Genomic DNA, 5,251 nt, shown 5'->3' on the forward strand with positions numbered 1-5,251 from the left:
ACAAGACAAAACCAATGGAAAATGAAAAATGGATCGATGATGGCTAGAAGACCGGTGAAGTCGACCGCCGAACACCGCCCGGACAAGGAGAGGCAACGACTTCGGCAGAAGTCGTGACACTCTGCCTGTTTTTTCAGGCTTCCTGGTAGTTTTGTGAGAAAATATACAATTTATTAAAGTAAAAACTCACGGAAAACTAATAAAGCTCAAACCAAGTTTATTCACTCACTGGGTCACACAGCTGCAGAAGACAAAGACATATTTACACAAGTACATATATTTATAACTTCCTCCTGTGCTGAGTGTACTCCTTACACATCTGGACAGCCAATACATCTCAGTTGCTAGGCAGGAAGTTAAGTGATATGGGTAATACACTGTCCCTTCATGTGACCTGACCTCGGCCCCCATTCCTCACTAATCCACCCTTATCAGTGACCGCAACCATGTGATTGCCTTTTCCCTTACTTAGTAACATTCCAAGCCCCTGGCTCATATCCAACCTCCATTGACCCCTACACATTAACTTCTGGTGTAGCAAGTGTTTCAAATTACAACCCAACAACTGAAACCAGACTGTGGCCCTTCTCCTCTCCATAGGATACCTAATATCTGATACCAACCTGCTCTGACAGAATGTAAACTCTTTGCATTCCCCTTGCTCCCTCAGTAACATGAATAAGGATATTTCATATTTAACGTTTATAACCCATCAGTCCCCCATTTTGAACATTAACTCCATACTGTTCAACATTATATAAACTTGGAAATTACTTATAAAATGTACAAAACAAAAAACATGAAAAAAACAAAACATGATTAACATTCTCAGTTGATTTGTATGTTTACACCTCTGAGCCTAATGGCCTCTGATCTATAATCACACTATGCACACTCTTACTCCCCCTTCTATTGGACAACTGATAAGGACATTTCAGCTGGAGCTTTTGACTTCCTACATTTCAGCCGGAGCTTTTGACTTTCTACATTTCAGCCGGAGCTTTTGACTTTCTTCTTTTCCTCTTTCGGGTTCCTATGAGAGTGATCAAATCAAATCAAATTGAATTAGTCACATGCGCTGAATACAACAGGTGTAGACCTTACAGTGAAATGCTTACTTACGAGCCCCTAACCAACATTGCGGTTTCAAAAATACGGATAAGAATAAGAAATAAAAGTAACAAGTAATTAAGAAAAGCAGTAAAATAACAATAGCGAGACTATATACAGGGGGGTACCGGTACAGAGTCAACGTGCGGGGGCACCGGTTAGCTTAGGTAGTATGTACATGTAGGTAGAGTTATTAAAGTGACTATGCATAGATGATAACAGAGAGTAGCAGCAGTGTAAAAGAGAGGGGGCAATGCAAATAGTATTGGTAACCAGTTGATTAGATGATGTTCAGAGTCTTTTGCCTTGGGGGTAAGAGGCTGTTTAGAAGCCATAATTGGAATTGCCATAACCTACAGGAATATCAAAATCCTGCAGGTTTTGGTCCTGCAGGATTCAACCTGGAATTGACTTGGTCCTGCACGAATTGCCAGGTTTTAAAATGTTTTATTTAACCTTCTGGGACCATGTCAAACCTAAATATAATAAACGTGGAATGATTTCACAGACGTGTGATTGACTTGGAGTTACATTGTGTTGTTTAAGTGTTACCTTTATTTTTTTGAGCAGTATATATATATATATCTGTCTGTCTGTGATGCTTCAGACCATCATTCATATGTGTTTCTATAAAATACATAGGCACACACCAATAGCAAACCCCAGGCCTGCATTTAGACCAATAAGACCATAGCTGTTCTTTGCAAAATGAACCTTTTGGACAAGAAATATGATGGTTCTTCATTGAACTACCTTGTGATCTTGCAGAGCCAAAAATTAGCATAGGAAATAGTCACGCAAAGAAGACTGACGTCAACAATAAACATCCCAATCATGGAGCACAGCCACCTGAGGAGAGAAAAATACCATCTGCTTAATGGGAATAATCAACTCTCTCACACACACACTGTCAGAGTTGTGTGTATAGGTGGCAGGGAAGTCAGGCGCAGGAGAGTCAAATGGAGTCTTTAATAGAAGTCTACTAAACATACTCCAAACACTAAATGTACATCAAAACAAAAGTGGTACGAGGACCCGTCGCACACCTATACATAAATATACAACACTGACATAAAAACAATCTCTGACAAAAACATGAGGGGAAACAGAGGGTAAAATACACAACAGGTAATGAATGGGATTGAAACCAGGTGTGTAGGAAGACAAGACAAAACCAATGGAAAATGAAAAATGGATCAATGATGGCTAGAAGACCGGTGACGTTGACTGCCGAACACCGCCTGAACAAGGAGAGGCAACAACTTTGGCAGAAGTCGTGACACACACACACACAGACAGAGGAGGACTGGGACCAGATAATGATAATTTTGCACAAAAATAACAAGTTGGACACTGGGAAAAAAATTGACCAGCACATCCGGCATTTCGGGCAATCTGCCCCTGCACACATTCACACAGACACTAACACTGATTCACACAACCCCCATAGGCTTACATGAGATCTTCTTTACTGAGTGATTAGCATTAAAGAGATGGTGACGTGCTTTTATATATTCATAATTGATAGATAGGAACAAATAGAAGTAACCAGGAGAGGATCAACGAAAACCTACCTTCACGTTTTGTTAAATTGGTGCCAATAAGATAAGAAATGCTCGCTGGTAGGAAAGCCATACCTACAAATCAAATGCAAAACACTGTCAAACAAAGGAAGGACTATTTCATCCATACGATTTACTTGAAAGAAAAAAACATTACGTAGGAACGTACCAAGCTGCCATTTGGGAGAGCACATGGTCTGCATCATCCAGATGGGAAGTGTGGGCTCCAGAATGGCAACTCCCATGTTGGCGAAGCACAGAGAGCCTGAAACCAAAGCACCAAGGTCAGCTCACTTCTGTTTTATGACTATGCTTGCATCCCAAATGGCAATGTAATCCCAATTTAGTGCACTACTTCACCCACAGGGCCTGGTCAAAAGTAGTGCACTAATAGGGAATAGATTGACATTAGGGACACTTCTGTGTTTAGCCTTCCTCTTTGGTTTGTTATTCTAACAGTCAAGGCCCAGACTCACCTGCACAAATGAGAATGTAGGGGTCCTTCAGTAGGGTCAGCAAAGGAGTGCCCGCCACACTCTGTAAATTAATGTGTAATGTTAAGCCGGAGGAGACAGAGAAAATGTCTTGTTTTTTCTAGCGTGAGGGAGGAGACCTCTGAAATATCAACATTATAAAATAAGACAACGTGTAATTTAATGCAATGATGGCTTCTTTTCGGTGCATCTTGAACGACACTGATTCGTACACACTCTGGCTCAATCTGAATTTGTCTTTCCGCAGTTCCTCACATCCTAGCTCCTCGCCTTCTACTCTATAGTATTGGAAGAGAAGGTCCAATGTCCCTCCTCAGGCTTTCTTCTCTAATGGTTTTGTGAAGGAGGTGGGAGATAGCATTTGAGGAATCAAGGAAAGATGAATTGAGATAAAGCCCCATTTTTTGATTTGATCAACTCAGTTATGTTCATTTTGTGGGTGGGTTACATTTATTTATTTTTATCTTGAAAGAAAAGGTGAAAAGTATACTCACATCTGGTGAAATATTTGATGGCAGAGATGTAACACTGTGTGTTTAGAGAGTCAGTCAGTTGGCATTAAGGAACATTCCTAGAACATATCTTGTCCTCTCCGAACAATACAAACAGCTTGCCTGTCTAAACTCTTCATTCTGATTGGTAGCCACAAGAGATAATCTAGTAACACTTGACATTACAGTGCTCTTATTACTGTGTATCATGTAATTACAGTGTAACAACAAGTATAGCAATTTCCCATATTACACTGTACCTAACCATAACATTGGCCCGACCCTAAGCCTAAGTAATTCAAAGCACATTATAAGTACAGACTTTACTGTACAAGTGTAATGATAATTGTTATTACTCATTATTACCCCGTACTGAGTAATTACAATATTTCTTACACTGTAATAACAGGAATAATTACACTGTAATAAGGTCACTAATGTAAAGTGTAACAGAAACGGAAATAATGCCAGAAAGGCCGAGATCAAGAAAGGAGCAGTCTTCCCCACAAATGAATACATCACACTGCCAAATGGCGCTCCAACTGTCAAAGACAGTTTCAAGAAAAAATTATTGATTATACATGTATTCCACTTGATGATTTCGCATTTGGCATGTGTTAGTGTAAGACACGTTTCATCATAACCATTTGCTATTAAGCAGATTGTTTTATCCAAAGCATCTTACAGTAGTAATGTGTGCATACAGTACAATTTTGTATGGGTGGCCACAGTGGGAATTGACCCCACAACTTACAAGTGCCATGCTCTACCAACTGAGCCACACAGGACCACCAGGATCTGCTCCTTTCTTAATCTTAGCCTTTCTGGCAGTGCTTCATACTGTTACACTGTTGTCTCTAACTTCTTACCCTTTGTGCCGTTGTCTGTGCCCAATAATGTTTGTACCATGTTTTGTGCTGCTACCATGTTGTGTTGCTACCATGTTGTTGTTATGTTGTGTTGCTACCATGCTGTGTTGTCATGTGTTGCTCCCTTGCTACGTTGTTGTCTTAAGTCTCTCTGTATGTAGTGTTGTCTCTCTTGTTGTAATGTGTGCTTTGTCCTATATTTATATTGTATTTATTTGTTATTTTTAATCTCAGGCCCCCGTCCCGCAGGAGGTCTTTGCCTTTTGGTAGGCCGTCATTGTAAATAAGAATGTGCTCTTAACTGACTTGCCTAGTTAAATAAAGGTTAAATAAAAAAAGGGGAGTAACTCACCGAGAACCCCCATGGCCAGTCCACCCAGAGCGATCCCCATAGCTACGCCTCTCTCCTCATTATTTGTGTACACACTGGCCAACATTCTTTTCACTTAGACATTAAGATGCTAGGACAAAATGGTTCATATTCTATTGCAACACTGGGGAATTAGGATATTTTTGTGAAACACAAAACACAGAGGAGAAAGAGGAACCAATTCCCTGAAGAGAGCAAGCAAAAAACAACAAGACGTATGCACCTGAGAAGGCAAACACTGACAACCACCAGACACAACCAGCGTTACTATGACTGCACTGTGGTAAGATAAAATCAAATCTGAAGATGACGCATTGGAGTTGTGAAACAGTCATGGTATGTATATTAGAGATCA

The 5,251-nt window shown here is 40.3% G+C and overlaps 1 long non-coding RNA gene across 1 annotated transcript; it reads right to left on the bottom strand.

Annotated features, from left to right (window-relative positions):
• Window positions 1-230: 230 nt before the first annotated feature.
• On the bottom strand, window positions 231-2,923 carry LOC129853947 (uncharacterized). The gene is made up of 4 exons (XR_008759203.1): window positions 2,842-2,923; window positions 2,685-2,747; window positions 1,864-1,959; window positions 231-1,033 (listed from the first exon to the last, which is right to left on the bottom strand). It is a non-coding gene; the product is annotated as an uncharacterized LOC129853947 (long non-coding RNA).
• Window positions 2,924-5,251: the final 2,328 nt, after the last annotated feature.

This window comes from Salvelinus fontinalis, chromosome 4 (assembly GCF_029448725.1).
Source record: "Salvelinus fontinalis isolate EN_2023a chromosome 4, ASM2944872v1, whole genome shotgun sequence".
Taxonomy (NCBI): Eukaryota; Metazoa; Chordata; class Actinopteri; order Salmoniformes; family Salmonidae; genus Salvelinus; species Salvelinus fontinalis.